This window comes from Oncorhynchus clarkii, chromosome 12, assembly GCF_045791955.1.
Source record: "Oncorhynchus clarkii lewisi isolate Uvic-CL-2024 chromosome 12, UVic_Ocla_1.0, whole genome shotgun sequence".
In the NCBI taxonomy this organism is placed as follows: Eukaryota; Metazoa; Chordata; class Actinopteri; order Salmoniformes; family Salmonidae; genus Oncorhynchus; species Oncorhynchus clarkii.
The window spans coordinates 99,439,851-99,453,062 of NC_092158.1; positions in this window are offsets into that span (position 1 = coordinate 99,439,851).

A 13,212-nucleotide genomic window follows, 5' to 3' on the forward strand; every position below is an offset into this window, starting at 1 on the left:
AGTGTTATGTTTCGAGCAAAGCCAATACAACACCACCCGATGTCACAGGAAAGCCAAAAACAATCATCAAGGACAACATCCACCCGAGCCACTGCCTGTTCACCCCGCTATCATCCAGAAGGCGAGGTCAGTACAGGTGCATCATCATCACCACCCGAGTCACTGCCTGTTCACCCCGCTATCATCCAGAAGGAGAGGTCAGTACAGGTGCATCAAAGTTGGGACCGAGAGACTGAAAAACAGCTTCTATCTCAAGGCCATCAGACTGTTAAACAGCCACCACTAACACAGAGAGAGGCTGCTGCCTACATACATACTTGAAATCACTGGCCACTTTAATACATGGATCACTAGTCACTTTAAACAATGGAACACTGGTCACTTTAAACAATGGAACACTAGTCACTTTAATACATGGATCACTAGTCACTTTAATACATGGAACACTGGTCACTTTAAACAATGGAACACTAGTCACTTTAATACATGGATCACTAGTCACTTTAATACATGGAACACTGGTCACTTTAAACAATGGCACTTTAATAATGCAGTACTCATCTCATATGTATATACTGTATTCTGTACTATTCTACTGTATCTTAGTCTATGCATTACTCATCTCATATGTATATACTGTGTTCTGTACTATTCTACTGTATCTTAGTCTATGCATTACTCATCTCATATGTATCTACTGTATTCTGTACTATTCTACTGTATCTTAGTCTATGCATTACTCATCTCATATGTAGATACTGTATTCTATACTATTCTACTGTATCTTAGTCTATGCATTACTCATCTCATATGTAGATACTGTATTCTGTACTATTCTACTGTATCTTAGTCTATGCATTACTCATCTCATATGTAAAATGTACAAATTAATTACTTAAAAATCATACATACCTACACAACAGGTGTATAACATACCTACATACCTACACAACAGGTGTATAACATACCTACATACCTACACAACAGGTGTATAACATACCTACATACCTACACAACAGGTGTATAACATACCTACATACCTACACAACAGGTGTAGGTGTAGGTATGTAGGTATGTTATACGCCTGTTGTATTCGGCGCATGTGAAAAATAAAATGTGATTTGATTTGATTTTGCACTACTTTTGACCAGAAAAAAGTTATTTTTATTTATATACATTAATTTTGTAATGTAATGTAATTACAGTCAAATGCTTAGTTACAAGCTCTTAACCAACAATGCAGTTTTAAGAAAATAAAATAAAATAAAACGTTTTAAGAAAGTAAATTTATATACTAAAATAAACTGAAGTTAAAAAAAAAACAAGTAAAACCCACTATGTATGGAATAGGGTCACAGGTGCCATTTGATAACGTAGATACAGATATGCTGTGTCATCCCTGAGACTCACATGGAAAGTTACCCTACCCATAATGAAGTTATAACCAGTAAGAGCACCAGTCAAACACGTAGCTCCTTCACTCTACCTAGTTTAGGTTTAATCTTATCAGCTCACTGAAGACACCTGGTCCCGTCTCACACCCAGGACAAACACTAACACGGCAGGACCTCTGAGCTGGGCTGTGAAGCAGCTCCACAACGTTTTATATTGGATAGGCTGCAGCAGGAGTGAACTCCTTTGTCGGCATGTGCACCTGCGTGTGCACGATATCGTCTGGGAAACTATGTGTGTGCCCGACTTATCTCATCTATGGTATTAGACTCCCGAGTGGCGCAGCGGCCTGAGGCACTGCATCTCAGTGCAAGAGGCATCACTACAGTCCCTGGTTTGAATCCAGGCTGTATCACATCTGGCCGTGATTGGGAATCCCGTAGGGTGGCGCACAATTGACCCAACGTCGTCTGGGTTTGGCCGGGGTAGGCTGTCATTGTAAATAAGAATGTGTTCTTAGCTGACTTGCCTAGTTAAATAAAGGTTCAATAAAATAGTAGTCTATATGTGTCCTGAACAGTTCAACTGATCTCAGTTCTAGTAGTCTATTTTATTTTACCTTTATTTAACTAGGCAAGTCAGTTAAAAACAAATTCTTATTTTCAATGACGGCCTAGGAACAGTGGGTTAACTGCCTGTTCAGGGGCAGAACGACAGATTTGTACCTTGTCAGCTTGGGGACTTGAACTTGCAGCCTTCTGGTTACTAGTCCAACGCTCCAACCACTAGGCTACCCTGCCGTCCCCGGTTTGGCCGGGGTAGGCTGTCATCGTAAGTAAGAATTTGTTCTTCGCTGACTTGCCTAGTTAAAAAAGGTAAAATAAAATAGTAGTCTATATGTGTCCTGTACAGTTCAACTGATCTCACTAGCCTTGGGCCGGGGATTCAACCCATCACCACTCTATCTTCATCTGAACTGGCCTTGGGCCGGGGATTCAACCCATCACCACTCTATCTTCATCTGAACTAGCCTTGGGCCGGGATTCAACCCATCACCACTCTATCTTCATCTGAACTGGACTTGGACCGGGGATTCAACCCATCATCACTCTATCTTCATCTGAACTGGCCTTGGGCCGGGATTCAACCCATCATCACTCTATCTTCATCTGAACTGGCCTTGGACCGGGGATTCAACCCATCACCACTCTATCTTCATCTGAACTAGCCTTGGACCGGGGATTCAACCCATCACCACTCTATCTTCATCTGAACTGGCCTTGGACCGGGGATTCAACCCATCACCACTCTATCTTCATCTGAACTAGCCTTGGGCCGGGGATTCAACCCATCACCACTCTATCTTCATCTGAACTAGCCTTGGACCGGGGATTCAACCCATCACCACTCTATCTTCATCTGAACTAGCCTTGGACCGGGGATTCAACCCATCACCACTCTATCTTCATCTGAACTAGCCTTGGGCCGGGGATTCAACCCATCACCACTCTATCTTCATCTGAACTAGCCTTGGACCGGGGATTCAACCCATCATCACTCTATCTTCATCTGAACTGGCCTTGGACCGGGGATTCAACCTATCACCACTCTATCTTCATCTGAACTAGCCTTGGACCGGGGATTCAACTCATCACCACTCTATCTTCATCTGAACTAGCCTTGGACCGGGGATTCAACCCATCACCACTCTATCTTCATCTGAACTAGCCTTGGGCCGGGATTCAACCCATCACCACTCTATCTTCATCTGAACTGGCCTTGGGCCAGGATTCAACCCATCACCACTCTATCTTCATCTGAACTGGCCTTGGGCCGGGGATTCAACCCATCACCACTCTATCTTCATCTGAACTAGCCTTGGGCCGGGGATTCAACCCATCACCACTCTATCTTCATCTGAACTAGCCTTGGGCCGGGGATTCAACCCATCACCACTCTATCTTCATCTGAACTAGCCTTGGACCGGGGATTCAACCCATCACCACTCTATCTTCATCTGAACTAGCCTTGGACCGGGGATTCAACCCATCACCACTCTATCTTCATCTGAACTAGCCTTGGGCCGGGGATTCAACCCATCACCACTCTATCTTCATCTGAACTAGCCTTGGACCGTGGATTCAACCCATCACCACTCTATCTTCATCTGAACTGGCCTTGGACCGGGGATTCAACCTATCACCACTCTATCTTCATCTGAACTAGCCTTGGACCGGGGATTCAACTCATCACCACTCTATCTTCATCTGAACTAGCCTTGGACCGGGGATTCAACCCATCACCACTCTATCTTCATCTGAACTGGCCTTGGGCCGGGGATTCAACCCATCACCACTCTATGTTCATCTGAACTGGCCTTGGGCCGGGATTCAACCCATCACCACTCTATCTTCATCTGAACTAGCCTTGGGCCGGGGATTCAACCCATCACCACTCTATCTTCATCTGAACTAGCCTTGGGCTGGGGATTCAACCCATCACCACTCTATCTTCATCTGAACTGGCATTGGGCCGGGATTCAACCCATCACCACTCTATCTTCATCTGAACTGGCCTTGGGCCGGGGATTCAACCCATCACCACTCTATCTTCATCTGAACTGGCCTTGGGCCGGGGATTCAACCCATCACCACTCTATCTTCATCTGAACTGGCCTTGGGATGGGGATTCAACCCATCACCACTCTATCTTCATCTGAACTAGCCTTGGACCGGGGATTCAACCCATCACCACTCTATCTTCATCTGAACTAGCCTTGGACCGGGGATTCAACCCATCACCACTCTATCTTCATCTGAACTAGCCTTGGGCCGGGGATTCAACCCATCACCACTCTATCTTCATCTGAACTAGCCTTGGACCGGGGATTCAACCCATCATCACTCTATCTTCATCTGAACTGGCCTTGGACCGGGGATTCAACCTATCACCACTCTATCTTCATCTGAACTAGCCTTGGACCGGGGATTCAACTCATCACCACTCTATCTTCATCTGAACTAGCCTTGGACCGGGGATTCAACCCATCACCACTCTATCTTCATCTGAACTAGCCTTGGGCCGGGATTCAACCCATCACCACTCTATCTTCATCTGAACTGGCCTTGGGCCAGGATTCAACCCATCACCACTCTATCTTCATCTGAACTGGCCTTGGGCCGGGGATTCAACCCATCACCACTCTATCTTCATCTGAACTAGCCTTGGGCCGGGGATTCAACCCATCACCACTCTATCTTCATCTGAACTAGCCTTGGGCCGGGGATTCAACCCATCACCACTCTATCTTCATCTGAACTAGCCTTGGACCGGGGATTCAACCCATCACCACTCTATCTTCATCTGAACTAGCCTTGGACCGGGGATTCAACCCATCACCACTCTATCTTCATCTGAACTAGCCTTGGGCCGGGGATTCAACCCATCACCACTCTATCTTCATCTGAACTAGCCTTGGACCGTGGATTCAACCCATCACCACTCTATCTTCATCTGAACTGGCCTTGGACCGGGGATTCAACCTATCACCACTCTATCTTCATCTGAACTAGCCTTGGACCGGGGATTCAACTCATCACCACTCTATCTTCATCTGAACTAGCCTTGGACCGGGGATTCAACCCATCACCACTCTATCTTCATCTGAACTAGCCTTGGGCCGGGATTCAACCCATCACCACTCTATCTTCATCTGAACTGGCCTTGGGCCAGGATTCAACCCATCACCACTCTATCTTCATCTGAACTGGCCTTGGGCCGGGGATTCAACCCATCACCACTCTATCTTCATCTGAACTGGCCTTGGGCCGGGATTCAACCCATCACCACTCTATCTTCATCTGAACTAGCCTTGGGCCGGGGATTCAACCCATCACCACTCTATCTTCATCTGAACTAGCCTTGGGCTGGGGATTCAACCCATCACCACTCTATCTTCATCTGAACTGGCATTGGGCCGGGATTCAACCCATCACCACTCTATCTTCATCTGAACTGGCCTTGGGCCGGGGATTCAACCCATCACCACTCTATCTTCATCTGAACTAGCCTTGGGCCGGGGATTCAATCCCATCACCACTCTATCTTCATCTGAACTAGCCTTGGGCCGGGGATTCAACCCATCACCACTCTATCTTCATCTGAACTAGCCTTGGGCCGGGGATTCAACCCATCACCACTCTATCTTCATCTGAACTAGCCTTGGACCGGGGATTCAACCCCATCACCACTCTATCTTCATCTGAACTAGCCTTGGGCCGGGGATTCAACCCCATCACCACTCTATCTTCATCTGAACTAGCCTTGGACCGGGGATTCAATCCCATCACCACTCTATCTTCATCTGAACTAGCCTTGGGCCGGGGATTCAATCCCATCACCACTCTATCTTCATCTGAACTAGCCTTGGACCGGGGATTCAACCCCATCACCACTCTATCTTCATCTGAACTAGCCTTGGACCGGGGATTCAATCCCATCACCACTCTATCTTCATCTGAACTAGCCTTGGACCGGGGATTCAATCCCATCACCACTCTATCTTCATCTGAACTAGCCTAGGGCCGGGGATTCAACCCCATCACCACTCTATCTTCATCTGAACTAGCCTTGAGCCGGGGATTCAACCCCATCACCACTCTATCTTCATCTGAACTAGCCTTGGGCCGGGGATTCAACCCCATCACCACTCTATCAGCTATGCACCTTTTAAAGGCAATGTTCGCTCCTTACCCCCGTAGCTCTGCCTAGTTCAGCCTTGATGCTTTCACTCCCCCCCGCTACCCTCAACCCCCCGCCCCGCTACCCTCAACCCCGCGCCCCACTCCCTCCCTCCCCCTCCCCCTCCACCCACCTCTTCCTCCCTCCGTGGACCTAACAACGTGCTGTTTTCCCACAGTCCCAGCCTCCAGCCCAGGTGAATGTAAGCCGGTGGGGGAGGGGGGGTCAGATAGGGGCTTCTGTGTCAAAGGTACTACGGTAGACTGTTAGAACGGACACACAGAGGGCTCTGTCCTCTCTCCATAATAGCAGGCTTCCTCTCCCTTCAGACCCCACTGAGGCAGTGGACCCACACTACATTGAACCAACCAACACAAGCAGGTAAGTTGCTCTTCTTCATGTTTCGTTTACACTATGGTTATGTCCCAAATTTGTATTTGTATTTATTAGGGATCAGCATTAGTCCCTGCCTTGGCAGCAGCTACTCTTCCTGGGGTTTATTATGGATCAGCATTAGTCCCTGCCTTGGCAGCAGCGACTCTTCCTGGGGTTTATTATGGATCAGCATTAGTCCCTGCCTTGGCAGCAGCTACTCTTCCCGGGGTTTATTATGGATCAGCATTAGTTCCTGCCAAGGCAGCAGCTACTCTTCCTGGGGTTTATTATGGATCCCTATTAGTTCCTGCCTTGGCAGCAGCTACTCTTCCTGGGGTTTATTATGTATCCCTATTAGTTCCTGCCAAGGCAGCAGCTACTCTTCCTGGGGTTTATTATGGATCCCTATTAGTTCCTGCCAAGGCAGCAGCTACTCTTCCTGGGGTTTATTATGGATCCCTATTAGTTCCTGCCAAGGCAGCAGCTACTCTTCCTGGGGTTTATTATGGATCCCTATTAGTTCCTGCCAAGGCAGCAGCTACTCTTCCTGGGGTTTATTATGGATCCCTATTAGTTCCTGCCAAGGCAGCAGCTACTCTTCCAGGGGTTTATTATGGATCAGCATTAGTTCCTGCCAAGGCAGCAACTACTCTTCCCTGGGGTTTATTATGGATCCCCATTAGTTCCTGCCAAGGTAGCAGCTACTCTTCCCTGGGTTTATTATGGATCCCTATTAGTTCCTGCCAAGGCAGCAGCTACTCTTCCTGGGGTTTATTATGGATCCCTATTAGTTCCTGCCAAGGCAGCAGCTACTCTTCCTGGGGTTTATTATGGATCCCCATTAGTTCCTGCCAAGGCAGCAGCTACTCTTCCTGGGGTTTATTATGGATCCCCATTAGTTCCTGCCAAGGTAGCAGCTACTCTTCCTGGGGTTTATTATGGATCCCCATTAGTTCCTGCCAAGGCAGCAGCTACTCTTCCTGGGGTTTATTATGGATCCCCATTAGTTCCTGCCAAGGCAGCAGCTACTCTTCCTGGGGTTTATTATGGATCCCCATTAGTTCCTGCCAAGGCAGCAGCTACTCTTCCTGGGGTTTATTATGGATCCCCATTAGTTCCTGCCAAGGCAGCAGCTACTCTTCCTGGGTTTTTTATGGATCACCATTAGTTCCTGCCAAGATAGCAGCTACTCTTCCTGGGTTTTTTTATGGATCCCCATTAGTTCCTGCCAAGGCAGCAGCTACTCTTCCTGGGGTTTATTATGGATCCCCATTAGTTCCTGCAAAGGCAGCAGCTACTCTTCCTGGGGTTTATTATGGATCCCCATTAGTTCCTGCCAAGGCAGCAGCTACTCTTCCTGGGGTTTATTATGGATCCCCATTAGTTCTTGCCAAGGTAGCAGCTACTCTTACCTGGGTTTATTATGGATCCCTATTAGTTCCTGCCAAGGCAGCAGCTACTCTTCCTGGGGTTTATTACGTCCCGAACCACCACCGAGGCTAGATGCCCACCCGGACCCTCCCCCATAGAGTCAGGTTTTGTGGCCGGAGTCCGCAGCTTTAGGGGGGGGGGGGGGGGGGGGGTGGGGGTACTGTCACGCCCTGACCTTAGAGAGCCTTTTTATTTCTCTATTTGGTTAGGTCAGGGTGTGATTTGGGTGGGCATTCTAGTTTTTATATTTCTTTGTTGGCCTGGTATGGTTCCCAATCAGAGGCAGCTGTCTATCATTGTCTCTGATTGGGGATCATACTTAGGCAGCCTTTTTTCCACCTTTAGTTTGTGGGATCTTGTTTTTGGTTAGTTGCCTGTGTTAGCGCTACAAAACTTTATGTTAATTTAATAAATGTATGATGTACACCTACCACGCTGCACCTTGGTCCAATCCATCTCTGAACGAACGTGACACCATACAACAATATTACAATGAACGTGTGTGTAGAGTGCGTGTGCTAAAGAGTGTGTTTATGTATGCGTGTGTCTGTTCCTGTGTGTGTGTGCATCTCTTCACATTCCCACACTGTTCCATAAGATGCACTTCTCTTTCGCCCCCATCTATTTTACTAGCAGGCTTCTCTTACAACACCATCTATTATACTAGCAGGCTTCTCTCACACCACCATCTATTATACTAGCAGGCTTCTCTTACAACACCATCTAATTTACTAGCAGGCTTCTCTCACACCACCATCTATTATACTAGCAGGCTTCTCTTACAACACCATCTAATTTACTAGCAGGCTTCTCTCACACCACCATCTATTTTACAAGCAGGCTTCTCCTACACCACCATCTATTATACTAGCAGGCTTCTCCTACACCACCATCTATTTTACTAGCAGGCTTCTCTTACACCACCATCTATTTTACTAGCAGGCTTCTCCTACACCACCACCATCTATTATACTAGCAGGCTTCTCCTACACCACCATCTATTATACTAGCAGGCTTCTCTCACACCACCATCTATTATACTAGCAGGCTTCTCTCACACCACCATCTATTATACTAGCAGGCTTCTCTTACACCACCATCTATTATACTAGCAGGCTTCTCCTACACCACCATCTATTATACTAGCAGGCTTCTCTCACACCACCATCTATTATACTAGCAGGCTTCTCTCACACCACCATCTATTATACTAGCAGGCTTCTCTCACACCACCATCTATTTTACTAGCAGGCTTCTCCTACACCACCATCTATTTTACTAGCAGGCTTCTTTCACACCACCATCTATTATACTAGCAGGCTTCTCTCACACCACCATCTATTTTACTAGCAGGCTTCTCTCACACCACCATCTATTTTACAAGCAGGCTTCTCCTACACCACCATCTATTATACTAGCAGGCTTCTCCTACACCACCATCTATTATACTAGCAGGCTTCTCCTACACCACCATCTATTATACTAGCAGGCTTCTCTCACACCACCATCTATTATACTAGCAGGCTTCTCCTACACCACCATCTATTTTACTAGCAGGCTTCTCTTACACCACCATCTATTTTACTAGCAGGCTTCTCTCACACCACCATCTATTATACTAGCAGGCTTCTCCTACACCACCATCTATTATACTAGCAGGCTTCTCCTACACCACCATCTATTATACTAGCAGGCTTCTCCTACACCACCATCTATTATACTAGCAGGCTTCTCTCACACCACCATCTATTATACTAGCAGGCTTCTCCTACACCACCATCTATTATACTAGCAGGCTTCTCTCACACCACCATCTATTATACTAGCAGGCTTCTCTCACACCACCATCTATTATACTAGCAGGCTTCTCCTACACCACCATCTATTATACTAGCAGGCTTCTCCTACACCACCATCTATTATACTAGCAGGCTTCTCTCACACCACCATCTATTATACTAGCAGGCTTCTCCTACACCACCATCTATTATACTAGCAGGCTTCTCCTAAACCACCATCTATTATACTAGCAGGCTTCTCTCACACCACCATCTATTATACTAGCAGGCTTCTCCTACACCACCATCTATTATACTAGCAGGCTTCTCTCACACCACCATCTATTATACTAGCAGGCTTCTCCTACACCACCATCTATTTTACTAGCAGGCTTCTTTCACACCACCATCTATTATACTAGCAGGCTTCTCCTACACCACCATCTATTATACTAGCAGGCTTCTCCTACACCACCATCTATTATACTAGCAGGCTTCTCCTACACCACCATCTATTATACTAGCAGGCTTCTCCTACACCACCATCTATTATACTAGCAGGCTTCTCCTACACCACCATCTATTATACTAGCAGGCTTCTCCTACACCACCATCTATTATACTAGCAGGCTTCTCCTACACCACCATCTATTATACTAGCAGGCTTCTCCTACACCACCATCTATTATACTAGCAGGCTTCTCCTACACCACCATCTATTATACTAGCAGGCTTCTCCTACACCACCATCTATTATACTAGCAGGCTTCTCCTACACCACCATCTATTATACTAGCAGGCTTCTCTCACACCACCATCTATTATACTAGCAGGCTTCTCCTACACCACCATCTATTATACTAGCAGGCTTCTCTCACACCACCATCTATTATACTAGCAGGCTTCTCCTACACCACCATCTATTATACTAGCAGGCTTCTCTCACACCACCATCTATTATACTAGCAGGCTTCTCCTACACCACCATCTATTATACTAGCAGGCTTCTCTCACACCACCATCTATTATACTAGCAGGCTTGTCCTACACCACCATCTATTATACTAGCAGGCTTCTCTCACACCACCATCTATTATACTAGCAGGCTTCTCCTACACCACCATCTATTATACTAGCAGGCTTCTCCTACACCACCATCTATTATACTAGCAGGCTTCTCTCACACCACCATCTATTATACTAGCAGGCTTCTCCTACACCACCATCTATTTTACTAGCAGGCTTCTCCTACACCACCATCTATTATACTAGCAGGCTTCTCTCACACCACCATCTATTATACTAGCAGGCTTCTCTCACCACCATCTATTATACTAGCAGGCTTCTCTCACACCACCATCTATTATACTAGCAGGCTTCTCCTACACCACCATCTATTATACTAGCAGGCTTCTCCTACACCACCATCTATTATACTAGCAGGCTTCTCCTACACCACCATCTATTATACTAGCAGGCTTCTCCTACACCACCATCTATTTTACTAGCAGGCTTCTCCTACACCACCATCTATTTTACTAGCAGGCTTCTCCTACACCACCATCTATTATACTAGCAGGCTTCTCCTACACCACCATCTATTATACTAGCAGGCTTCTCCTACACCACCATCTATTATACTAGCAGGCTTCTCCTACACCACCATCTATTTTACTAGCAGGCTTCTCTCACACCACCATCTATTTTACTAGCAGGCTTCTCTTTCACCACCATCTATTTTACTAGCAGGCTTCTCTCACACCACCATCTATTATACTAGCAGGCTTCTCTCACACCACCATCTATTATACTAGCAGGCTTCTCCTACACCACCATCTATTATACTAGCAGGCTTCTCCTACACCACCATCTATTATACTAGCAGGCTTCTCCTACACCACCATCTATTATACTAGCAGGCTTCTCCTACACCACCATCTATTTTACTAGCAGGCTTCTCCTACACCACCATCTATTATACTAGCAGGCTTCTCCTACACCACCATCTATTATACTAGCAGGCTTCTCCTACACCACCATCTATTATACTAGCAGGCTTCTCCTACACCACCATCTATTATACTAGCAGGCTTCTCCTACACCACCATCTCTTATACTAGCAGGCTTCTCTCACACCACCATCTATTTTACTAGGCTAGGATGTGCGTGGCCTGTAATATTTGACCCCTAACCTCTACCCCTAATCCCTGACCTCCAGGATGTGTGTGGCCTGTAATATCTGACCTCTAACCTCTAACCCCTAATCCCTGACCTCCAGGATGCGTGTGGCCTGTAATATCTCTTACATCAGCTGATGTCACAAAGTGCCGTACAGAAACCCAGCCTAAAACCCCAAACAGCAAGCAATGCAGGTGTAGAAGCACGGTGGCTAGGAAAAACTCCCTAGAAAGGCCAGAACCTAGGCAGAAACCTAGAGAGGAACCAGGCTATGTGAGGTGGCCAGTCCTCTTCTGGCTGTGCCAGGTGGAGATTATAACAGAACATTTTTTTATTTATTTTTTTATTTTACCTTTATTTAACCAGGCAAGTCAGTTAAGAACAAATTCTTATTTTCAATGACGGCCTGGGAACAGTGGGTTAACTGCCTGTTCAGGGGCAGAACGACAGATTTGTACCTTGTCAGCTCGGGGGTTTGAACTCGCAACCTTCCGGTTACTAGTCCAACGCTCTAACCACTAGGCTACGCTGTGCCAAGATGTTCAAATGTTCATAGATGACCAACAGGGTCAAATAATAATAATCACAGTGGCTGTCGAGGGTGCAACAGGTCAGCACCTCAGGAGTAAATGTCAGTTGGCTTTTCATAGCCAATCTTTCAGAGTATCTCTACCACTCCTGCCGTCTCTAGAGAGTTGAAAACAGCAGGTCTGGGACAGGTAGCACGTCTGGTGAACAGGTCAGGGTTCCATAGCCGCAGGCAGAACAGTTGAAACTGGAGCAGCAGCAGGGCCAGGTGGACTGGGGACAGCAAGGAGTCATAATGCCAGTTAGTCCTGAGGCATGGTCCTAGGGCTCAGGTCCTCCGAGAGAGAGAAAGAAAGAAAGAAAGAAAGAAAGAAAGAAAGAAAGAAAGAAAGAAAGAAAGAAAGAAAGAAAGAAAGAAAGAAAGAAAGAGAGAGAGAAAGAATGAAAGAGAGAGAAAGAGAAAAAGAGAGAATTAGAGAGCATACTTAAATTCACACAGGACACTGGATAAGACAGGAAAAGTACTCCAGATATAACAGACTGACCCTAGCCCCCCGACACATAAACTACTGCAGCATAAATACTGGAGGCTGAGACAGGAGGGGTCAGGAGACACTGTGGCCCTGTCCGACGATACCCCAGGACAGGGCCAAACAGGCAGGATATAACCCCATATCTAACCTCTAATCCCTGACCTCCAGAATGTGTGTGGCCTGTAATATCTGACCTCTAATCCCTGACCTCCAGGACGTGTGTGTGGCCTGTAATATCTGACCTCTAACCCCTGACC